The following is a 26,101-nucleotide window of genomic DNA, read 5'->3' as shown; positions in this document are numbered from 1 at the left end:
CCCTTAACAGCACTCGCTTCTTACTACTGCCTTCCAGCATAGGAGAATTCTTGTGAAAATGATCTGTCTTTAAGCCATATGTCATATTTTGTTTGGGGGCCACACCCAGTGGTGCTCAGGGCTTACTCGTTGGCCTGTGCTCAGGGAATCACTCCAGCAGTGCTCAGGGAACCAGCTGGAGATTGAACTGGAGTCAGCTTCATGCAATTCAAATGCCTTAACTCTTCCGCTATCGCTTCGGCCTAAAGCCATTTTTTAAAATTAAAAATATTTTAGTTTTTTTTTTAAATAAGGGTTGTTAAGTTATCCTTTCAAGAGGAAAAGGAGGGGCCTGGAAGGTGGCGCTAGAGGTAAGGTGTCTGCCTTGCATGCGCTAGCCAAGGAAGGACTGTGGTTAGATCCCCCGGTGTCCCATATGGTCCCCCAAGCCAGGAGCGATTTCTGAGTGCATAGCCAGAAGTAATCCCTGAGTGTCAAACGGATGTGGCCCAAAAACCAAAAATCAAAAAAAAAAGGGGGGGGGGGAAGGAATTTCAACTCATGTATCCATCATTTTAGTTTTGCAAGTTGCCTTTTCACATTGTTTTGTGAATTGGATACTTAGCATTGTTGGGATAGTTTAAGTTGTTGTTCACGTAAATTTGTATGTATAAGTGTTTCCCAGTTATGCATATGATCTCACAAAGGGACGATGTCTTCCAGAAATACTTGAAATTTTTCTTGAGACTCAAATGGATGTGTGAAGACTTTTCCTTTCTGTCAAATGAACTATGCAGCTTTAATTTAATTTTCTTGATTTTTTTGGGTTATACCCAGCAGCGCTCAGAGGTTATTCCTGGCTCTACATTCAGAAATCGCTCCTGGCAGGCTCGGGGGACATATGGGATGCCGGGATTCGAACCACTGTCTTTCTGCATGCAAGGCAAATGCCCTACCTCCATGCTATCTCTCCGGCCCCTGCAGTTTTAATTTTGAAGTTAAGATAGCAAGTGTTTTTTGAAGTTTTTTTTAAATGAATGGTTTTGAACTATAATGACTGGCAAAATTCTTAAAAATAATAGTGTTAGAGATGTTGCAGACGTGCCAAAAAAGATCATTATTCTTTTTTGGAGTGGAGGTTTGAGCCACACCCAGCGATGCTCAGGAGTTACTCATGGTTCTGTGCTCAGAAATCGATCCTGGCAGGCTCAGGGGACCATATGGGATGCTGGGGATCGAACCCTGCTCCCTCCCAGGTTGGCCTCAGGCAAGGCAAATGCCCTACTGCTGCGCTATAGCTCTGGTCCCTCTTCTGAATTTAAAAATAAAATAGATGTTTTGATGTGTCTCAAGATAGCTGAGTACATTTTTTTTGGGGGGGGGGTCACACCTGCAAGTGCTCAGGGGTTACTCCTGGCTAGATCTTTGCACAGAAATCACTTTTGGCAGGCTCGGGGGACCATACGGGATGCCGGGATTCAAACCACCGTCCTTCTGCATGCAAGACAAACTCCATATCTCCATGCTATTTCTCTGGCCCTTTTGCTGAGTACATTTAAGGAACTGCTGGAAGAAGTGAACTAAAGACAGGCAGTCATTTAGGAATTCATGAAGTTCTGGCACATCCAGGGGTGTTATAAGGAAACATTTCGGAAGATGTGATGAGTGTGTTAGGAAAAAGAGAGACAAAGCAACAGTGGCTATCCTCTGTGTTATGGATTCGCTCCATTTCTTTCTGCTCTCCTGCCTTTACCCACAGACGTGTATGTCTTTAGGTCACTTTGTAGTATGCCTGTTTACTTCATCTTCTAATTGTGCTGTATAACCCCAATGGGTTGCACTTAGCTGGAAGTGAAATAGTGTAGCTAACACTCATGAAAATCTATGAAATATGAGCATATGAAAAGTTATTTACGAAAACTTGAATTATGCGTGTACTTTGGAAATGCGAGTAGAGACTTGTCACTAAAAACTTGCTGTCAAATTAAATGTGGATGAAAAACAACTATTAGCTATTAGGGAAAAGAGGCTATAATGTCTTTAGTTTCTTATGGACTCTGTAAGGAAATTGAAAAAGAAAATAAATCATAGTTCATGTATTTTAGTGTCATTTATGCAAGAAAGATAATTCCAGTCAGCACACTCCTCTTCCCCACCCCTCAAAATACCTCATGCTTTCATGTAAAGATTAATCAGTGAACTCACATGCATCTCATATGTTTATATATTTTTATTTTGGGCCACATCTGGTGGTACTGGCCCAATGCTTGGGGATTGAATCTATGCCTCCTACATGTAAGGCATGTGATGATACAGTGGGGAGGGCACTGGCCTTACATTTGGTCTACCTGGGTTGGATCCCAGCATCCCATATGGACCCCCACGCAACACCAGGAGTGATTTCTGAGTGGAGAGGCAGAAGTAAGCCCTGTGCTCTGGTCCATTACCTCCCGGGCTCCTCCTCTGCTTAGAATCAACGTGAAGTTGAAGGTGTCTGAGAGCTCTGTGTCTCCTGCTTCAACTGCTCTTTTCCATTAAATTATCACTGGAACATTGAATTGAATAGGGCTTTTTTGGGTAAGTTTGACTAAAGCCACATCATAATTTTAGGAGATTTGGGATTTAGCTCTTTATTGTCTTTTTTGCGGCTGTTGTTGTTTGTTTTGAGTCACATCTGGCAGTGCTTCTGTTTTAACCCTGATCTTCAGGATACTAGGTATCAAACCTGGGTTAGCTGCATGAAAGGCAAGCACCCTGTCCTCAATTCTATCTCTACAATCTCAATTTTAGAAGATTTTATAAGATGGAAACATGAAATAAATGTCTTTTTTTTTTTTTTTTAAGAGACTGCTCTGGTGTTCAGCTGTGCTAGTTAAATTAGTGTACTTATTACCAGGAATCCTTACTTGCATTTAATCTTTTGTTTTGTGGCTACCCCTGGTGGATGGGTACTCAGAGTTTATTCCTGATTATGTGCTTTGGAGTCACTCCTGGCTAGGATTGGGGGACCTGAAGGGTTGGCAAGATGGAATCAGGGTCAGTTCTGTGCAAGGTAAGCACCATGTCTGCTGAACTAGATCTCTGGGCCCTTGTATTTAGTTTTTAATGAAAAAAAAAAAAGAAATTTTTTTTTTAGTAATTGTTTTTGTAGTTTTCTTTTTTCTTTTCTTTTTTTTGGGGGGGGCACACTCGTTTGATGTTCAGGGGTTACTCCTGGCTAAGTGCTCAGAAATTGCCCCTGGCTTGGGGGGGACCATATGGGATGCTGGGGGATCGAACCGCGGTCCTTTTTTGGCTAGTGCGCTTGCAAGTCAGACACCTTACCTCTAGCGCCACCTCGCCGGGTTTTTGTATTTTTCTAATTCTACTTTTTATTGTGGCAAATAATGTTTAACATTTGTAGCAGTGAAATAAGTCTCCTTCGGAAATGCAAGTAATGTTACTTTAAAGCATTGAGTAATGACTAGTCAGGATTATGTGACTGGCACACTGAGTGGGTGGTGTTTCAGGGCGGGAAGCCTGGTTCCAGAAGAAAGACAAGCCTTCCAGAACTCTCTGTACTTGACATTGTCTGATTTCTCAGCCTCCCCTCTCACCACTTACAGGCCTCCTGGTAGTCGCTGGCCACTCTTAGAACTGCCTGTTCTCCAGATTGAGCCGATCAGGGGTTGGTTGGTGGAGTGGGAATTTGGCATCCTTTGGAAGGAGAAATCATGGTGCTAGTTTTTCTGGCTTGATTAAACTTGTCTGTCTTACTCATTTTTAAAAATGTTCCCTAGACCTGGAAGACTGTAGGCAAGCAGTAAGTATTTGAGAAGTAAAAAAAAAAAAAAAAAATAATAGCTTTGGAAAAAAGATAAAGCACTGTAGCATAAGATATCATCTTGGGTACTGAGTCAACAGAAATTGAGAAAAGTCAGGTTATTCATGTCTTTCTATATTGAGAACTTCATTTATTCTTCTCCTTTTTAAAATTGCAATTAAAATGAATACTTAATACCAAGGAAGGTTTTAGTAAGTCACTGCTTTTTTTTTCTTTCTTTTGTTTGTTTTTGGACCACACCTTGCTAAAGGGCTACTTCTAGCTCTGCAATAAGAAATTACTCCTGGCAGATTCCAGGGACCTTAATGGATGCCAGGGAGTCAAATCTGGGTAGACCTCATGCAAAGCAAACACCTTCCCTACAGTACTGTGCTTACTATGTAGCTCTGGCCTTTTTCCTTTCTTCAATCACCCCTCCTTTTATTTATTTATTTTAATTTTTGGATCATCCCCAGTGGTGCTAAAGGCTTATTCTTGACTCTTAAGTTTAGGACTCACTTCTGGGGGTGCTTGAGTGACCATGGGATGCTGGGGATCAAATGAGTTGATCATATACAAGCTAAGTACCCAGCCTACTGTACAGTCACTCTGACCCTAAAGCACTGTTTCTTCTCTTTTTTCTGTTTTTGTTTTTGGACCACAACTAGTGGTACTCACTGGTTACTTCTGGTTCTGTACTCAGGAATAATTTCTGGTGGGCTCATGACCTGGTTCACCTGGAATCAAACCTGGGTCAGCTGTGTGCAAGTACTATACTCTGGCCCCAAAGCACTGTTTCTTATACACTGGAGTATACTTTGGAACTGAGGATATGAGTGGTTTAAACTATAGAAAATAAATTAACTCTATAACTCAGAAACATAAAATATATATAAGCCTTTCAGTTGAGCAACGCCAGTTTTGGCATATATTTCAAGACATAAAGGAAATAAAGATTATCAGGGTTTTTCTTGTTTGTTTATTTTGTTTGTTTAAAGCTAGAGTGCTAGTTCCATCATTATTTGTCGTAGGGGTAAAGAGGACCAGTTTGGTATCTTCAAGAGGTAGCCCTACATATTGTGTCGATAAGGAACTCCCAGGAGACAAAAGTTAATGAATTACTGTATGACATTAGTAGAATATCATGTAAGCGTTACAGACATTTTCAAGGAAACAGGGATGGGGAGTGTCTATGGTATGTGAAAAGTTGGAGATAGGGCTGGGAATATGACACGTCGTAGAGCACATACCTTCCACCATCCTCCACGTTCTGGGAGTGAACTTTGAACAAAGAGTTGGGAGTAACCCCTGAGCACCACTGGGTGTGACCCCAAAACAACAAAATATGATAAAACCTCAAAGTTTTATCATACAGTATGATTTTTTTAAATCATACTGACAAGCATGATTTAGAAAAATACATATGTAGTGTTTTTTTTTTTTATTTTAAGAAACACTTCTAGAGCTCATATTTTTTTTTCTGTGCAGTAGTTTCTTTCCTTTGGTTTCTGGTCCACACCTGTCGGCATTCAGGGTTACTCCTGGCAGGCTTGGTGGACCATATGGGATGCCGAGGATTGAACCTGGATTGGCCATGTGCAAGGCAAATGCCTTATCCACTGTGCTATCACTCCAGCCCCTCCTGTGCAGTAATTTTACAAGTGTATCTGTAGTGATATTTGGTCTGATCTTGTTATGTTTATATTCTAGGCTTTCAACAATATTTTGCTTTTATGTAAATACTACAGATTTTATTGATATATTTATTTGACTTGTTTTATAAAAAATATGGTAGTTTATGAGTAAACAAAGGGCAATGATTCTTGAAACCAGGAATACAGATCTGACACTCCAGTGGGAAATAGGAAAAGTTGCTATACATAGGGCTACGATTGATCGAGGATAGAAGATGAGGGCCAGAGAGATAGTAGGTGTAGAAACTTGTCTTGCATATATAAGACCTGTGTTTAAATCCCTGGCACTGTATATTGTTCTCCAAGTACTACCAGGGGTCACTCCTGAGCACTGAGCCAGGGTTAGAACCTTATCACCACAGGATGTGGTCTTAAACCAAACCAAAACAACAAAATAGAAGGTGATAGTGACCAGTAAGAAAGAAAGCTAATGAAAGCGTGGGGCTGGGAATGACCACCAGTTTCCTAGATGTTGAATGTAAACGTAAGGAATAGTATAATTTAGAAAGTATAATTTAGAAGCTCTCCTTATTTAGAGATTATTTAGATATAGTGAGTCCTTCACTTCATACTTTACCCTATTGTTAAGCTTCTGCATTGCTACTTGTGAAAGAACAAATCAGCGATGAGAGTATATTGACCAGGTTTCTGGTCCTGTCACCCCATCCTTCGATTGCCAATTGGTGAACCTTGTTTATCAGGCCACTCCTGAAGTTAAGAGTCTCGGTGAAGAGGGGCCCCAGTTGGGGAGGATAATTTTTAGGTAAGATTATAAAATCGCATGTACCCCTAGTAGCACTTCCAACAATAATAACAAAAACGAACAGGAAAAAGATCCTGCCAACTATTCTTCATTGCAAGACTCTGGAGAAAGGGTCAGTTAAAAACAGAAAACAATACCAAAGGGATTTTTTTTGAATTTAAATTTATCTCCTTTGGGAGAGTTACATTCAGTTAATTCTTTGTCTTTTCATAATGCTATGGACAGACACTGTTACGAGAGCACTATTGTATCTTACTTGGGAGGTTCCTTTTTTTTTTTTTTTTTTTGGTTTTTGGGCCACACCCGGCGGTGCTCAGAGGTTACTCCTGGCTGTTTGCTCAGAAATAGCTCCTGGCAGGCACGGGGGACCATATGGGACACCAGGATTCGAACCAACCACCTTTGGTTCTGGATCGGCTGCTTGCAAGGCAAACGCCGCTGTGCTATCTCTCCGGGCCCAGGTTCCTTGTTTTTGCACAGAAGTGCTGACTCTTTTTCAGGCTGCAAGTTTGGGTAAATTAGCTGGCCTATATTCTGACTTCAGTTCCTAGTTCTGAAGTTGGTACCTAATGTTTTTGGTGATTAAACAAGTGGAGGACTCACAGCATGAAAAAAAAAAAAAAAACCAACTTTTTCTTTTGGACTGCACCTGGCAGCATTCAGGGCTTGCTCCTTTCCTCTGTTCAAGGATCACTCCTTGCTGGCTCAGGGGACCATATGGAATATAGGGGATTGAACTCTGGTCAGCTAAGTGCAAGGCAAAAGGAGATCCTTGATCCTGCCATTCTCTTCTTCCTATTCTCAGAACTGTTGAGGTATGAAAATAGCTTTGAACTTTTTCTGTGGTTCTGGAGGAAATGTGTATTTTGTGTTTTATTCTGGGGTCTTCGGTGCTCAGAACTAACTCTTGGCTCTACACTCAGGAATCAGCACTGGCTAGGTTCTGGGGACCATATGGAATGCTGGGGATCAAACTCTAATTAGATGTATGAATGATGAGTACCTTACCTCCTATACTCTCTCACCAACCCCCACTGGAGAGGGCCAAATGTGTTGATGAGATTTCTTCTAAGAATTATATATAGGACAACACAAAATACCAATTTGTGACTTAGATGCATCTAAAATACGTTAGAATAACATTTTAAGTCTATGGATTTTTAAATCATGTTAGGTAAACTGATAACCAGAATATGCTACTATGGATAGAGATGAACCCTTCAGTGGAATTCTTGATGGTATTCTTACATTTTAAGTGGCCTTGCTACTGAAAGGCATCCACATTGTTTATGTCTTGGCTGCTCTCCTGGGCTACGTGCTCTTCTCTCCTGTAACCAGCGCTGTCTTCTAGTAGAGTGAGGGCTCAGCCCTGCGAAAGGAAGGCGAAGTTCCAGGAAGCTCTTGGGTCCTGTAAACCAGAGGGCTGGGCCAGGTTTCGGCTTCAGTCTGACTAACCTCTCAAGCCTGTGTTTTCTTTCTATTTATGTTTCCCTGTTTCAAAATTTTATAAATAAATATCACCCATCTGGTTCTGCAATTATTTTTATTTGCCCACATAAAATGCCAGTGGTCATACTTGAGCTGCCGAAAAAGTAGAGTTAATTTTGTCTTCCATGTCTTGCTATCACCATGACAACTAGATCTGGGTCCTTCTGAGTGACGAATGACTGCAGGCTTGGAAAAGTAAATCTTTCCTTGTTAATGGGAAACCTACAATATAATTCAGAGATAAGGGAGAGCTATTTTAGGCCTGGTATTTGGTGTACTGTGAGCACATGCTGTCGGCCTGGGACGTGGGGTCCCTCCAAGTACCACGTGGTCAGAGCCTCAATCTTCTTCCCCTCGGTCTGGAGTAACCCCTGAGCACCGTGGGGTGTTGTCCCTCCCTACCCTCCCCACAAAAATAAACTGAAGAAGCAGAAAAACCTGGTACTTACTGTTACATTTTAGGATTAGACAGTGAACTGGTGGTATAAGCCATAGATGCATGACATTTCTTAGGGATTAACTGGAATGATGCAATTTTAGCAAAAGTGGTATTTTGAGAATTGCACATGGGAATGTTCCATTCATTAAACAATTAACTTTAAACATATAAAGAAAAAACCCCTACAGTTTCCTTGTTTTAAAATAGAAGCCTCAATTAGCTATGACATTCTGATTCTTTTGTTTGTTTTTGATTGGGGGCCATACCTGGCAGTGCTCAGTGGTTACTCATGGCTCTGCAATCAGGAGTCACTCCTGGTAGTGTTCTGGGAACCATATGAGATGCTAGAAATTGAAACTAGGTTAGGTGGGCCTGGATCGGCTGCTTGCAAGGCAAGCGGCGCTGTGCTATCTCTCCGGGCCCATTGAAGGGTCTTTTTCATCTTATTTTATTTCATTGCAAATAAGCATAACGTACAAGGCCAAAAAAGGGGGAAATTTTACCACAAACATCCATTTTGTGGGAGTATGGGATGAGACAAAAATTATAGACTAGGATTTGGAAGGAGTATAGCAGATAGGGTACTTGCTTTGCATGCAGCAGATCCAAGTTTGATCCCCAGCATCTTACATGGTTCTCTGAGCATTGCCAGGAATAATTTCTGAGTGCAAAGCCGAAGTAACTCCTGAACATCACCAACTGTGGCCCTAAGGCAAAAACAAACAAAAAACTCAACTTTAAAGCTAATGCTTTCCTGAATCCTTTCTCCAGATTTTCCTTCCTCCAGAAATGTGGTGGTGCAAAGAATTGATAGGCTTATGTGCATGTTTTCTGCACTTTTGCTACATGGTTCAGCAACTTCCACATACAGAGTTGTGAGCTGCTGTTGTCCATTTTTTTAATGCTATAAAAACTGAGTCCATGTATATATTCTGCAAGTGATATTTTTTTTCAGTTAAAATTTGTGGCTATGCTCTGAGATACAGACTTTTTCTTGTGTGTGACTGATTAATGTCATGTTTTATTGGTGATAGTCTTGTCTTTTCCTCAGTGATTTGGCATGGTGCTATCTGGTTTTCCAAATGTTGTTTTTGTGGTGCTCAGGCTTAAATCTAGGGTCTCACACATGCTGAGTCAGTGCTCCCCATTCAGCCATATTCCTGGCTGATGTTGTGAGCTTTCTTCTTCATTTTCATTGGTTTGATTTTATATACCAAAATCAGGTTCAAGTGCTTTAAGTTTTATGAACATAGTAAACATTTTTTTTTTACCAGTTCTTCTCAAAAATGGTTGTTCATAGACATTTGTTTTTCTGTTTGAATTGTGGAATCATCCACAATAAAACCCTTATTTGTGTTTGAAATGTAATTGCATTGAAAATTTGGTTTGGGGGAATGGAAGTTTCTATACTGTTTTCTTTCACACAAGTAGATCTCTTAAGAACTGTCAGGTCTGGGCCGGAGAGATAGCATGGAGATAGGATGTTTGCCTTGCATGCAGAAGGACGGTGGTTTGAATCCGGCATCCCATATGGTCCCCAGAGCCTGCCAGGAGCGATTTCTGAGCGTAGAGCCAGGAGTAACCCCTGAGAGCTAGCTGCTGGGTGTTAAACCCCACCCCACCCCATCCCCCTCAAAAAAAAGAACTGGCAGGTCTTTCTGAGTCTTGGATGAAAAATTTATAATTGTATATTATTTTTGGGTTTGAGCAGCTCAGGGCTGCTCCTTGGAGTGCCAAACATTGGGCCCAGTTTATAGTAAAGAGCACATGTCCGCATGCACAAACACACACCCATTAAAGACATTAAAATAAAAATAGAAAACAGAATTGTCAGAGTGAGGTAAATGCAAACATGACAACTATGAGGTTTAATAGAGCCATTGTGATTAAGTCTGTGCTTTCAGGATGCTGTGAGGAAAAGATAAATATGATTTGTTTCTATTTATGGCTGCATTTCCTCCCTTTTAACAAAGAGACCAGATTTTTATTATTTGTCATTAAACTTAAAAAAAAATAATATATTGTCCCTCATGTGTTTTATGAACAAACTGTGGACTTCTATGACAGTTTGTTAACAGATGAGAAGCAGTTTTAAAAAGTCTTTTATAATGAATGGTCTTTACTAAAAGAGGAAATAGCATAAAGCATGGATATATATATTTTTTGCATAGACTGAGTACTGGTACTTAGATATTTTTTGATTTAATATATGAAGCGCTAATTTGGATTTTATTTTTAATTAATTAATTTTGTGGAGTGTCACACCCGGCAACGCTCAGGGGTTATTCCTGGCTCTGTACTCAGAAATCGCTCCTGGCAGGCTTGGGGAACCAGATGGGATACGGGGAGACACCTGGGATCGAACCTGGCTCTATCCCAAGTTGGCTGCATGCAAGGCAAATGCCCTACCACTGTGCTATCACTCTGGCTCCCTAATTTGGATTTCAATCTAGAGACATACACTCAAAATCTTTTTTTGTTATATCATTAGTTTTGAATGTTGGTACTTTTGGTGGTATGCTGAAAACCACTAAAACTTTGAAGAGGGTGGCCAGGGATGCGGCTCTGGGAGAGAGGTCATGCCTTTCACGTATGATGTCCTGGGCGCATCCCTGGTACCACGGGAACAAACAAAGCCTTTTTAGAAGACTTGAGATAAATAGCAACGACAGGCTAGTCACTTGTTCAGTGAAAATGCCTTATAAATGACAAAACCCACAGCTGCCGATTATTTCATCAGTTAGCATTAGCATAGCTGTCTGGAGTTCTGAAGACTGTTGACTCCTGATCAGCTTAGATAACAATTTCTTTTGTGTTTTCGAAGCTAAGCTCTCATATATCCTAATGTGAATGCAGTCTTTACTGTTGGCTTGATATTATTTTATGTCACCTAGTTGCAGTTATTTGTGCTTCCCTGTGCATTGTCGTGTGTCCCTGGGGTCAGGGTCTGGCCCAGTACCATCCTCCTGACCGATCTTTTACCCCCTGTGTGCTAGGAACCACTTTGCTTTGCAGGGCTCAAATCTGTTTTTAAAAATACCTATGGATCTTCATGCAAGGCATTACTAGAAGAATTTTTGTTTTTGTTGTTGTCGCTGTTAACTCCTTGCATTTGAAAGAATTATTTATGGAAAACTAAGGGTTGCTTTTTAGAGATAAAACAGGTAGTTTCTTTTTTTCATTTGTTTTGCTTTTTGGACCATACCAGGCAATGAATGTGGTTATTCCCCCAACAGAGTTCATGCATGCAGAGCATGCACTTTAACTTTAGCCCTTTGAGAGTTCTCCCTGCACAGGTGGTTTATTTTTGGGCCACACCCCCAGTGCCCCAGCTTATTGTATAAAACAGGCAGAATTCATGTCAAACAGAGCTGTATTCTCATGCAGTCCCTACCAGTTAGTTAGCTCTAAAGTTACTGAGGCTCTCGAATTGCACTTGGGTTGCTCATAGACTAAAGTATCAAGGGATTTTTGGTAATAGCTTTCTCTCTTAATCATTAAATTAGCTGGTTTTGGGCTGGAGAAAACGCTTAAAGGGCTGAGTGCAAGTTTTGCAAGTAGGAGGCCTTGGCTTTGTGCCACACACTTTGTGGTCCTCCAAGATTACAGGTCACACCCAGAGGGTCATTCCTAGCACAATAATCCAGGGTCACACCCGCAGTGCTTGGAATACCATGTGGTGGCAGGGATTGAACCTGAGACTCCAGCCTGCAAATGTGCACACCAGCCTTGGAGCCCTCTTACTGGTCCTGTGGTTAATCATTTTTTAAAAGGCTGTTTAGCTCAGGCACCTCCCTATATAATTACAAATAAGTATAGACACAAGCAGAGGCTATTCATGATGAATTTAGTCTCAAATATATCTTTCTATCAGTATGTTTTCTTTTTTTCTTTTTTTTTTTCCGGGCCACACCCGTTTGATGCTCAGGGGTTATTCCTGGCTATGCACTCAGAAATTGCATCTAGGTTGGGGGGACCATATGGGACACTGGGGGATCGAACTGCGGTCGTGATCTTTCCTTGGCTAGCGCTTGCAAGGCAGACACCTTACCTCTAGCGCCACCTCGCCGGCCCCTATTTTTTTCTTTTTAAGACTGAGATTATATATTATTTTTTGGGGGCTGGAGGGACACATCCACTGGACCTCAAGGGTTAACCCTAACTAGGCTTTGTGCTTAGGGGACCATGTAGTGGCCAGGTTGGCTCCATAGTTGTGTTTTTGTTTTTTTTTAATTTTTTTTGTTTTGTTTTGTTTTGGGCCGCGCCCAGCAATGCTCAGGGGTTACTCCTGGCTCTGTGCTCAGAAATCGCTCCTGGCAGGCTTGGGAGACCATATGGTATGCTGGGAATCTAACCCAGATCTGTCCTGTGTGTAAGGCAAATGCCCTTCCCCTGTGCTATTTCTCCAGCCCTCATAGTCATTTTAAAAAAAGTTATTATATGTAGGGCTAGAAAGATAGTAAGGGGTAAGGTTCTTGCTTTGTATGGTAGTTGTCTTGGTTTGATCCCTGGCACCACATGCAGTCAGTCACCTGTGCAGTGCTGAGCAAGAGCCAGGAGTAAGCCCTGAGAGTATGGCTCTAAAGCAACATGAAAAAAAATATGTAAAGTATGCCTCTAAATTTATTTTTTAAAATTTCAGATGCATAATAAGAACAGAATAATGAATGTCCTAATTTTCCTGTACCTGTACCAGCTTTGATAATAAGAATATTTGTTAAGGGGCCGGAGCGATAGCACAGCAGTTTGGCAGTTTGCCTTGCATGCGGCTGCCCAGGATGAACCTGGGTTTGAGCCCCATATGGTCCCTTGAACCAGGAGAGATCTCTTGAGACCATAGCCAGGAGTAACCCCTGAGCATCACCGAGTGTGGCCCAAAAACCAAACCCCCCCCCCCAAAAAAAAAGAATTTTGGTTAATTTTCTGAACCATGGCAGGCACACTCTTCATTTCTCTCACTCTCTTCATTGGAGGATTGCACAAATTGAGTTATATGTGCTATTTTAAAATGTAATTTCTAATTTCTGTTTTTAGTTTATGAAATTTTATGTTTATATTTTGTATTCACAATCCCTGAAGTTAATATATATCAAAAAAATCTTCTAAGTGCCCTTGGTCTCTGACTATGCTTAGGAATCTCTGATGGGAATCTGGACTCTAGCATACAAAGCCTGAGCTTCGTAACTTAAGAGTTACGTTCTGATGTTCTTGGTCCTACATATTCATTCATTTTGATTTAGTCACTTACAATGAGTGTGGAGTTACTTCTGGAGATAAAGGTGCATTATTGTGTAGCTACATATAGAGATGTATATGCAAGTTATGATGTATAGTAAAAACAGCTTCCCTGAGCTATTCAACATTTTTTATTTTTCTGCTCAGATCCCATTTTATGAAGTTAAGACTCCGTAACTCCTTGATGTTAAGTTTTTAAATTTAAGAATATAGAATAGGGCCCGGAGAGATAGCACAGTGGCGTTTGCCTTGCAAGCAGCCGATCCAGGACCTAAGGTGGTTGGTTCGAATCCCGGTGTCCCATATGGTCCTCCGTGCCTGCCAGGAGCTATTTCTGAGCAGACAGCCAGGAGTAACCAGGAGTAACAATAAATTGTCTTACAGTATACAAAATTAACCTTGTGAATTGTATAAGCTTAGGGGAAATGTGATTCTTGAATAATGAAGAACTTATTTGGTGGTTTTAGCAAATACCATTTTTCTGACTGATTACATTGAACCATATAGATTATTAATTTAGGGACCAGAGTGATAGTATAGTGGGTAGGGCATTTGCCTTGCATGTGGACAACTTGGTTTCAATTCCCAGCACCCCATATGGTTCCTTGAACACTGTGAGGAGTTATTCTTGAGTGCAGAGCCAGGAGTAACCACTGAATAATGCTGGGCCAAAGATTATTAATTCAAATAGTAAATATTCTATTGAGTTAAAGCTACCATAAAATAAACAGATATACTCAGCCTTGAAATTTCAATTCTGTATATCAACTCTCAGTTTGACAAATTGCTTTTACCCACAGATTCTTTTTCAGGCTTGTAAACAAATGAAAGAAATTGATGTTTCAATTGACTTTCCATGTGGGCTCAGGAGAGAGTTAAGAGAGAAAATTTACATAAATAAGAAGGCTCAAAGGACCCTCTGAGACATATACCTCATGCCTTGAGGAGTAGGCACTGTATTTCTCAGATTTTAAGTAGATTTGGAAACTGGGGACATTCATTAGCCACTGATTTTTCTTTGAAACATAGACAGCAAACACCGGAGAATGAATTGTTGCTGTAATCTGTGGGAGTCTCCAGTTTGACGTCAGACAGACCCTGGTGCAGCTGTGTAAGCAGTGAGTGGGCCAGTATCTTCAGCATCCCTGTTCCATCATCTCTCTGGTGAAGAGGAGAAAAGTTCTCCACTGCCTAAGGTGGAATCATGGTCATTAAGTCAGTGCAAGTTGAATCTGGCTTTCCAGATTCTTTTATTTTTGGTTTTTTGGTTTTTGGACTACACTCGATGACTCTCAGGGGTTACTCCTGGCTCTACGCTCACTGCTCTGGGGACCATATGGAATGCCGGGATTCGAATCACTGTCCTTCTGCATGAAAGTCCTACCTCCATGCTATCTCTCCAGCCCCAAGTCTGTTCCTTTTTTTTTTTTTTTTTTTTTTTGCGTTTGTTTGTTTTTGGGCCACACCCGGCGGTGCTCAGGGGCTACTCCTGGCTATCTGCTCAGAAATAGCTCCTAGCAGGCATGGGGGTTGGGGGGTGGAGTGGGGGGGTAGGGGGTGCATATGGGATGGTGGGATTTGAACCAACCACCTTAGGTCCTGGATTGGCTGCTTGCAAGGCAAACGCACCTGTGCTCTCTTCCCAGTTTGTTCCTTTTCAACCTCTCCTTTCCCTCTAGTGTCTGTGCTGGGTTCTGATGTGTCAGGTATTTTCTTTTTTTTTTTTTTTTGGTTTTTGGGCCACACCCGGTGATGCTCAGGGGTTACTCCTGGCTATGCGCTCAGAAGTCGCTCCTGGCTTGGGGGACCATATGGGACGCCGGGGGATCGAACCGCGGTCTGTCTCCTAGGCTAGCGCAGGTAAGGCAGGCACCTTACCTCGAGCGCCACCGCCCGGCCCCTGTGTCAGGTATTTTCACAGGCTTGAGGCATGGGAGGTGGCTTTGTTTTGTTTGTTGAGAAGAGGACTAGATTTATCATTCATGGAGAGGAGGTGCTCCCCTACTTTCAGATTCCCTTTGACTGAAGTTGAAGTTTGTTCTTGTGTTGTCTGGGAAATTGCCTTGTCTCACCGCTTTAGGTTAGGTTACTCTTGGCTCTATCTAGCCTTGTTTGTGATAATCTTGACAGTTTTGAATGGTTTTTGTCAAATTTTTTGCTCTACATTGGAGTTTCTCTGGATTAAGTATTAGTTATTTAAATGCTAGACTCCTTTTATTTTGTTTTATTTATTTTTGGTTTTTGGATCACACCCGGCTGTGCTCAGTGATTACTCCTGGTTCTGTGCTCAGAAATTGCTCCTGGGAGGCTCAGGGGACCGTATAGGATGCCTGGGATGTTGGGAATCGAACCTGGGTCCATCCTGGGCCGGCCACATACAAGGCAAACTCCCTACTACTGTGCTATTGCTCTGGCCCCTCATTTTATCTTTCAACATGCCAATTTACTTTATTATTTATTTATATACAATAAAGTTCTTTCATGGGTCTGGGCAGATGAATGGATTCTGGTGTGTGTGTCACATGGAACCAATCCTAGTTTGATTACCAGCACAGGCCCCCAGCACACCTCCCCTGGGGTGTGCCCCTGGAGGTCTCCCAAATCCTGTCAAGGTTGCAGGGCCCTCACAGCTCTGTATCCTCCACCTTTGCAAAGAACTGCCAGCATGGTTGACCACAAATGCCAGGGAGGGCACTTTGCAATACACCTATTTGGGTACTCCCCTTTTTTTTTTTTTTTTAAATATGGAACACTTCACGAATTTGCGTGTCATCCTCGCGCAGGGGCCATGCTAATCTTCTCTGTATCGTTCCAATTTTAGTATATGTGCTGCCGAAGCGAGCACTGGGCATTCCCTTCTTTTTTTTTTTTTTTTGGTTTTTGGGCCACACCCGGCATTGCTCAGGGGTTACTCCTGGCTGTCTGCTCAGAAATAGCTCCTGGCAGGCACGGGGGACCATATGGGACACCGGGATTCGAACCAACCACCTTTGGTCCTGGATCGGCTGCTTGCAAGGCAAACACCGCTGTGCTATCTCTCCGGGCCCTGGGCACTCCCTTCTAAAAAAGAAAGTTCACTCATTTTAGATGTGTATTTTGATTGGTGTGACAACTGTGTACTTTTTTTGGTGGGGAGGGTTACACCCATTAGTGCTCTGGGATTACTCCTGACTCTGCACTCAGGTTTTATTCCTAGCAGCACTCGGGGGACCATATTGATTGAACTCATGTAGGGTGTGTGCAAGGCAAGTGTCCTTCTTACACTATTACTCTGGCCCCATGTGTGGACATGTTTCTGTTTGGCCATAATCAAAATGTAGAACATGGGGCTACAAAGAGCAAAGTGTGTGTAGTGGCCTGATTCAATCCCTGTCACCTCAGAATTCACAAATACTGCTGGGGCAGCTCCCCAGTACAGAAGGGATCCTGCAGCACTGCCAAGGGCAGCCCCAAAACAAAAGACTTGGAGCTTGGACACTCAGGAAAATCTCATGCACCTTTTCATTCATTTACCCCCAGTCACTCCTTTCTTTAAGTGTCTTCCCAAGATTCCATGAACTTTACAGTCATTCTTGATGAACTTTCAGGCATATCATGGTCCAGCACCAAGCCCTTCACCACATATCCACTTCCCTCCATCTTTTAAATTTTTCATTTGGTTCCTCTCTCTCCCCCTTTATTGTGCGGCTGATGTGGCAGTGTCTGGTCGTGAATGTGCCTGGCTCTGTGATATTTAGCTGAGGTGCTGGCTGGCCGCTGCGCCATAGGCTGTGGTGCTCCATGCTGTGCCTCTGCTGTGCTTCCTGGAGCTCAAACCCCTTCCTTTGCTGAGCCGGTGCCCACGGTTCTCTCTCCATACTCGATGGAGGCACATGGGTGCTTGCAGCCGGTTCTCTCTCCATACTCGATGGAGGCACATGGGTGCTTGCAGCCGGTTGCTGGGTGTTCACATAGCGGCGATGCTTCCTGGCCAAGATGACTGTTCACACATCATTGGGGGTTCAGATGCTTAGAGGGGTGCTGCGGGGTTGTTTGTGACACTGAACACTGATGGTAGGCCCGTGCTTGGTGTTTGAGAGATCCTAGGGATTTGGATTCTCGAACTTGTACTTGCCACCCAGGTATTCCAGCCAAAGTCCCCTTTAGGTCCCTGATTGGCGGGGGGTGGGGTGGGGTGGGGGGTGGGGTTGTTGTTTGTTTTTTACTACCTCAAGAGTTTTAACTTTTTGTTTCTTTTTGTTTTGGGGTCACACCTGGCAGTGCTCAGGGGTTACTCTTGGCTCTGCACTCAGAAATCGCTCCTGGCAGGCTCAGGGGACCATCTGAGATGCTGGGATTTGAACCGCCATCTGTCTGCATGCAAGACAAATGCCCTACCACTGTGCTCTCTCCGGCCTGGAGAGTTTTAACTTTTTTTTTATAATTTCATGTAAATCTGACCAGAGAGTATGTGATCTTTTCTGTTGCTTCTCTGTTGCTTCTGTGGTGTGTCCAGTTGCTTATCATAACAGGCTTCTCCTTTTACTTGCAGTGCAGTATTTTATTGTGTTTGTCCTTTATAGTCCTTTATATTTGTCCAGCTTCAATGCCTCGTTTGATACTGAATGGCCTCAGGAAATGAGTTGAGATGATCTCAGAATTTTCTTTATTTTATTTTTTTGGTTTTCGGGCCACATCCTGTGGTGCTCAGATGTTACTCCTGGATATGCACTCAAATCAATCCTGGCAGACTTGAGGGACCATATGGGATGCCAGGGGTCGAACTCAGGTCCGTCCCAGGTCCATCCTAGGTCATTGGTGTGCAGGACAAACACCCTCCCAGCTGTGCTATTGCTCTGGCCCCAGGTCCCAGAAATTTCTTTGTGAGATTGTTCTCACCCAATAGTCGAAGCCCACTCCTAAGAGTACTCGGTAGTTGGGCCTCTAAGCATAGACCTCCGATTTCTCAGCAATCTTTGATTTTAGCGTAGTTTTAAAGTTGATAGAAAAGTTGTGAAGGTACTATAAAGACTTTCTAAGTCTTTACTACACCTAATTTATCTCATCATTAACATCTCAAATGACCAAGGTCAATGTTTTAGAACTAAGGAACTGACATCAGTATGTAACTATTAACTAAAATACAAATTTTATTTGGATTTTTCATTAATGGTCTTTTTAATTTCTTTTTTGTCCTAAGAGCCTAGATAGGATATTACATTGCATTTAATGTTCATATTTCTCTAGTCTCTCTGGTCTACCTCATTTTCATGTTCTTAACAGCTTTGAAGAATACTAGCAAGATGTTTTCTAGAAAGTTCCTGAGTATGGGTATACTGTTGTTTCTCATTATTAGACTGGGACTTTGTATTTTTGAGAAAAAATGTCACAGTGAAATGTCCTTTTCACCCTATTAGTGGTTTATGATGCATCCATGATAGCTAATGATTTCAACATTAACCGTGACCACTTGTCCAGTACAAGTGTTTGTTAGGCCGCACCACTCAAAAAATTTTTTTTTTTTTGCTATTTCCATATTTTAGTCTTGAGAAGCAAATTGCCTGACTACAATCCAATAAACCCCACAGTTAAGGGAAGGAAGAAATACCTATATGTATGATTTGGAATTCTTTAGAAAAGAAAATTTGCATCATCTACTTGATTTATTTAGGTATTTGTGTCAGTGTATGGATTATGGTATGCTTATATTTTGAACTCTAACCCATTACTCTGTTTTTTGAATTTCATCTTATTTTAGGCACTGATATTTACAGTATAATAAGGTTTCAAACAAAAAGCATTCCAGTCTACACCCTCCACCAGAGTGTTTGCTTCCCCCTGCCATGTCCCTGCCCCCCCCAATCCTATCCCTCCTCACCATACCCCCCACCTTGTAAGTGTAGATCCTTACTGTAGACCCTTCTTAGCTTCTGTCACTGTGGCCTTCCTTCCTTCCTTCCTTCCTTCCTTCCTTCCTTCCTTCCTTCCTTCCTTCCTTCCTTCCTTCCTTCCTTCCTTCCTTCCTTCCTTCCTTCCTTCCTTCCTTCCTTCCTTCCTTCCTTCCTTCCTTCCTTCCTTCCTTCCTTCCTTCCTTGTTTCATTATTTTCTGCATATGAGAGACCATCCTACATCTGCCCCTCTCCTGACTGACTTCATTCAGCATAATGCATGCTCTCCAGATCCATCTAGCAGCAATTGCATCTAGCTGCAAATGATTTTGTTCTTTCCTATAGCCAAATTATGATTTTTCTTGTTGTTATATTGTTTATATTCTAACCTGGACCCTTGGAAAGATTTCAGGCTGTTTTTTCCTTATCCTAGGTTTTTGAGTACTTCCTTGTTTTATGGGACTGTAAAGTCCAAGGCTCATCTTGTATTTTCTTGTGCTGACGGCAGAATCATCATCAGACTCCATCCCCCACCCCTGTCCCCACCCCAAGTTGCTGTGTGATTCCTTGTGCTGGAAAATGGATTTAGAAGCCCAGATGTTGGCACTGAATGTGCTCATTGCCATTGGGGTACCCTTATGTCTAGACCTGCTTCAAAGAATTAGGTAGCCTATATGCTAACTTGTGTACACATGGATCAAGCCCAGGGTCTCTCACACACCAGACAAGTGCTTTACTGCTGAGCCTCATTCTCAGCTGTCTAACATTGTTTATGGGGGGGAAAATTGGCAGTGTTGGGAATCGAAGCGAAACTCATGTATTCCGTAGGCAAGGCCTCTGAGCCACACCCCAGCCCCTAGTATTGTTTCTGTATTTATTTGTCTCTATGTGTGCTGAATTAGACACAAACACATCCTGAAGTCTCTGATCTTACTATAGTACCACCAGGTTTCTGTTTCATCTGCTCTCCTCCCCCTTTCTACAAAACTGTATGTAATTTTGCATCATAGGGAGAAGCCTGGCTCCAGTCATGCCAGTCCCTATTTGCCTTCTCAGCCCCAGTCCATGTGGAAAGCTGTTGAGGGCTGTTGACCCACATACCCATCAGAAGCAAACTTTCCACCAGAGTAGCTGGGGGTGTTGTCAGTAGTTCTCTACTTTTTAGTTTCAAACATTGTATCCAAAGTTCATTAAGTGAGGGGCTGGAGAGATAGCGTGGAGGTAAGGCATTTGCCTTTCATGCAGAAGGTCATTGGTTCAAATCCCGGAGTCCCATATGGTCCCCCATGCCTGCCAAGAGCAATTTCTGAGCATGGAGCCAGGAGCAACCCCTGAGCACTGCCGGGTGTGACCTAAAAACCACACACACACAAAAAGTTTATTGAGTGCCACCATTTTCTGCCCTCTTCACAGTGCCACTAGACCCTAATTTGTAACAGATTAATTTGTAACAGTTAACGTAGTAGTCTTGGACTCTTGGAATTTCTTGGTTAATAATTTTGTTGCTCTGTTAGCTTTCATGGCCGTTCTCTCTTCCACTATGCAGCTTTGTGGTTCCACCAGGAATGCAACCCCTTCCTGTGGTCCTGGGGCTAGCGTGGTGCAGAGCAGACCCACACTCTGTCCTGTTGGACGTCTCCATGCTCAGCCCCTCTACTGCATCGCTAGTCTCCGCTTTCTGTCTTTGTTTTTTTAAAGCTGGGAGCTTACTCAGGGCTTTGTGCTCCAGAATCACTCCAGGCAATGTGCAAGGAACCATAGGGGGTGCTGGGGATAGAACCTGGGTGCTCTATGTGCTAGACAGGTGCCCTCCCCCACTCTGCTAATGCTTTAGGCTTGATCTGATTTTCATTCAGCATTTCCCAGAGTCATATGGGTGGAATAACACACAAGTCCTTGTATGTATTTTGCATCTTAGGTCTTTAATGGTGATTTGAGCTTAAGGTTTATCCATAGAGTTGCATGATTTAATTGCTCTTTCAAAACCATTCTTGTGTGGGAGCCAAAGTGATAGCACAGCAGTAGGGCATTTGCCTTGCATGCAGCTGGGCCCAGGACGGATCTGGGTTTGATCCCCGATGTCCCATATGGCCCCCCAATCCAGGAGTGATTTCTGAGCGCATAGCCAGGAGTAACCCCTGAGCGTCACCGGGTGTGGTCCAAAAAGCCAAAAATATAAAATAAACCACATTCTTGTGTGGTATATGATATTACTACTACTTCTGTAAGCTACAGTTTCGCTGAATTTCTTTTATTGATGATTATTTTTTCATTCCCAACCATTCTTGCTGCTGCTCATATACTTAATTGTGGTTCTCACCCCACATTTTGGTTTCAGTGATCTCTGAAAATTCTGGAAAATCTGTGCAGCAGGGCCACCAGAATTGGGTAGCTTGTGTGTGTGTGTGGGGGGGGGTAACAGGAGTGGGTGGGCATCAAAGTAGTGACTTGTAAGGCAAGCCTTTTGCTGTTGAGCTCTCTTCTGGCCACCCCAATAATCAGTTTGTTGTTTAATATCATCCAAGAAGAGCCTTTAAAAATCACTAATGTACTTTTGAAGATCTGCTCATTTATCTGACCTTTCATCTTCTAAGTTAATTTTTTAAAACAAGTAGTTTATGGAACAATGTTACAATAGATTTCATGCTTATCACATAATATACAAGGTTATTAGTAGTACCCCATTACCACCAAAGTTCCCAGTACCCTCTACCACTGTCCTTATGTCCCCTCTTTATTTTCTAGAACATTTGCTCATTCTGACTCCTTGAAAGCTGATTCTTTGTCGATCTCTAACAGTCAGTGGTTTGGTGAATTTGTTTACAATTTTACTCCATCCTGAACTATAATCCATCTGAATGAAATGATTAGTGGGTTTTAACTTAAAATGACATACTCCAATATTTTAGGAGGTATGTTTTTATAAAACAAGACATGCACAGAATTGCTGATATATAGATCCCAGAAACTGTGTTAAGTTGGGTATGCTTTGGAAAGGGGGAGTGGAGTAACTGGTGGTCCCAGCTTGTCAGTGTGTTTGTTCTGAGGGGAGTGTTGGAGGCAAATGATTGTTTTAGTTGAATCCTGTGGCATCGGAATGAAATGGAATGCGTGATTCTGATGTAGGGGCAGGGATGCTAGTTAACACAATGCCAGGCAAGAGTATGTTCGCCTGGGCCATAGAGACTGAGGGAGATTTATAGTAATCAGACACAGAATAGCATGAAGAATTCATGTTCATCCTCCCATTCTTGCTTACAAACTATATGAGGATTATTGGGGCAGAAAATATTTTTCCTCCATGTGTGTGTTTCTTTTTCTGCTCTACCTCTTGTACAAGATGATCTCTGAAGGGGTTAGAGCACCAACAGAAGGAGATTTATGAATAAAAATCCTAGCTTACTGTTTGTCTTTAGGTAGAAGAACCATAGTATTGGCAACATTCTATATAGTTGTGGCACTTGAGTTTTGCCTGAGATTCTGATGTTTTTAGTCCTGAATAAAACATGTATTGGGTTCGGGAAATCGTGTGTGTTTGTGTGTGTGTGTGTGTGTGTGTGTGTGTGTGTGATGATAATTATAGATCTTTTCCAAATGTTCTTCATTTTGTGGCAGCTGGTTGGTTTGCTCCCTTAAAAAAAACCATCAGCCGTGATAGCTGTGTTCTTTGTCACACATGTAGTTTGGCTGTGGTCTGCTATAGAGGGCTCCAGGGTGCCGTATGCCTGCCCTTAGTGTCTAGGGTGGGCTTTGGTTGATGTGAGGCTATCGGGGGTGGGAGAGGAGAGGAGGTGGGGTTTCTTCAGACTGGCCCTCTCGTGGTCAGTAAAGCCAGCTGCCAGATGCTTTCCCAAAGAAGCTCAGAAGGCTGAGGTTTGCAGAGCGACTGGTGCTTGGGTGAGAATCCCCTTCTCTTGGACTCCATGGAAACCAGCCTTCTGGGCTTTCGACTCGCCTGCTGATTTGTCCAGTGATCCAGGTACCATATCGCAGTCTTTGTTTTCTCTGTGGCAATGAAATGGTAGGAAAATAGCTTCAGTGCAAGGAATATACCTGTTACCCTGTTACAGGAACATTCTTTTTTTTTTTAAAGGATGTTTCACACTATTCACTATTACTTCTCATATAGCATTTAAGGTTTATAGTATTTCAAATAGACAGCCTTAACTGATAAAATTTTGTTTAAAATCCTGGTTTTAAAAAACCCGTGTCTTCATTGCTTAGAATGAGAACAAAGGTTTTGAAATCCAGCATTGCAGAGATATTTTTATGCAGAGGATAGGAAGCTACCTCCTCCTTTTGCCTCATTTTAGAAATGATTTGACAGAGCCTTTCTTTAAATCTTTTGTAAGGGTCTTGATTTAATATTCTGTGAATTGTGTTTTAATGATCTGAAGCTTCAGGATGGTTGATTTCTCTTAGGTTCCACAGACCTTGGATGGTGAATGGGGTGGGTGGGGATTAATCCTATAGTTACGGAGGGGGGAAGACTTTTTACAAATGTAATCTTCATGGTTGCTTTTTTTTTTAATATGAAATGAAATTGAAACAATCATTTGGAAAAGGTGATTTCCACTTACCAGACACTTAACAATTTGAATAATTTTGTCCTTTGTTCACTTTGGTTACTTTTGCTCTGTCTGCTAAAATTTTGGTTATAAATATGAAGAAGCTGCTGTATTACTCTGTTAATGGGACTGAAATGCATTCTGCTTTGGTTTTTTTTGGGGGGGGAGTTAATCATATCATGCATACAGAGTAGAGATATAGATGTTCAAAGAAGCATTATAAAATACTGCAACTATATTTTATTTCTCTCTTGAAGGTTTTTAGTTTAGTGGTTGTGGTTAGGATAGGAGTTATTTCCTTGCAGACAGAAAGCCCTGGCTCCATAGTTTATGGCACTAAAATGTGGTTAGTGTGACAGACGTCTTGTTTCAAAAGATCAAAAACAGTAAGTTTAACCTTACATATTCTCAGAAACTAATTTCAGTTGATTTTATCATCTCCAAAGTAGGGATAGGATGTTAATACTGTTCGACACATTTCAGAACTGAATGTTAGCAAGTGCTCACTGAGCAGGACATCTATTAGACACAAGGTTTAGAGTCAAGGAAGGAACACAAAACCTCAAGTGAATCATGTCCTGGATTTGGTGCAGCGAGTAGTGTCTGTACACTTTTGTCCTGACAGGTGTTCACACAAACCATAGCATTTGGTCCTTGTAATAGCGCAGCCACAAAATCGCCATCTTTGGTTTGTTTGCTTGCATGTTTGTTGGAGGCCAGACCCAGCAATGCTCACTCAGGAGTCACTCCTGCTGGTGCTTGGATGAACCCCTACGGGATGCCAGAACATGGGTCTGCCATGTGCAAGTCAAGCACCCTATTGTACTGTTTTCTGGCCCCACAATAAAAACTTTTATTACTCCAAGAACTTCTTTGTCTTTTGTGACTTTTTTTTCTCGCAAACCTGACTGACTATCCAGATTTCCTGTGATATATCCTTGATTTTTTTTAAATGTAATAATCAAGTTTGCATTTTCTGGAGTTTTCTGCCATTGGAATTTTACAGTTTGTGGGCTTGGTTATTGTTTGGCTTCTCTCCTTCTGCAGAAGTACGTTAAGATGTGTTTCTTTTGTTGTGTATTGCTAGTTCATCTTTTTTTGTTTGTTTTTGTTTTGGGGCCACATATGGTGGTACACAGGGGGTACACCACCTGGCTTGCTCTCAGGAATCACTTCTGGTGGGCATGGGACATGACCATATAGGATGCTGGGGATCAAACTCAGGTCAGCCACATACAAGGCAAACTCCCTTCCCACTTGCCCAGTTCATTCCCCCCCCCCCCCTTTTTTTTTACGGGCCACACCTGGTGATGATCAGGGATTACTCCTGGTGCTCTCAGAAATGGCTCCTGGCTTGGGGGACCATATGGGCACCAGGGGATCGAACCATGGTCCATCCTAGGTTAGCATGCAAGGCAAATGCCCTACCATCTGCGCCACCGCGTCGGCCCCCCAGTTCATCCCTTTTTATTACTGAGTAATCTAATGTATACCACAGTTTGCTTATCCACTCATCCCTTGATTTCAGTTGTATTTTTTTTTAACTTTTGGGAATTAAGAGTAATTTTCCTTGGATAGATGTCTTAGAATATAGGCATAACCCTTCATTCCATCTAGAAGTGGAATGGCTAAATCATATGTAGGAGTATAATTAAAAAACACTTTTAAAGGAGCTACCAAAATGCTTCTGCAGTAGCTGTATTGTACTACATTCCATTAATGCTTTAATGATTCCTGTTTCTAAGATTGGAATTTGTGGGGGCACATCTAAGGGGCACATCTCTTTGGGACTCCTCTTTGGCGTGTTGGCTGGGGATTGCTCCCAGTAGTGCTTATGCCATGCAGGGGATTGAGCCCTGACCTTCATTACTCAAAGAAGGTACTCCCCGTTGAAAGCTCTCTCTGCCCAAGATCACAAATTTTAACTTTGAATTGTAACATCATTAGTTTTTTTCTTTAATGGAGTATGCTTTTGGTATATCTAAAAAAAAAATTTTTTTTTTTTTGGCTTTTGGATCACACCCGGCAGTGTTCAGGTTACTTCTGGCTTTGCACTCAGTAATCACTTCTGGCAGACTCCGGGGACCATATGGGATGCCGGGGATCGAATGTAGGTCTGTCCTGGGTTGTCTGCATGCAAGACAAATGCCCTACCACTGTGCTATCACTCCAGAGCTAATTCTTTTTTTAATCAGTATTTTCTCCTGTGTTACAATTAGAAGTTTGTCTTTTTTGTTTGGTGTTTTGGGGAAATCACACCTGGCA

General features: G+C 42.1%; 1 protein-coding gene and 1 non-coding gene across 2 annotated transcripts in view; one reads left to right on the top strand and one right to left on the bottom strand.

The window, feature by feature from the left end:
* The window catches only part of ARHGEF12 (Rho guanine nucleotide exchange factor 12), a 148,686-nt gene that overhangs the window by 29,311 nt on the left and 93,274 nt on the right, over nt 1-26,101 (top strand). The window lies entirely within an intron of this gene.
* On the bottom strand, nt 16,139-16,245 carry LOC126016915 (U6 spliceosomal RNA). The gene has a single exon (XR_007498599.1). It is a non-coding gene; the product is annotated as a U6 spliceosomal RNA (small nuclear RNA).

Source organism: Suncus etruscus, chromosome 8, assembly GCF_024139225.1.
Source record: "Suncus etruscus isolate mSunEtr1 chromosome 8, mSunEtr1.pri.cur, whole genome shotgun sequence".
Taxonomy (NCBI): Eukaryota; Metazoa; Chordata; class Mammalia; order Eulipotyphla; family Soricidae; genus Suncus; species Suncus etruscus.
Note: the sequence above shows the minus strand (reverse complement) of the source record. Positions and strands in the feature narration are given on the sequence as shown.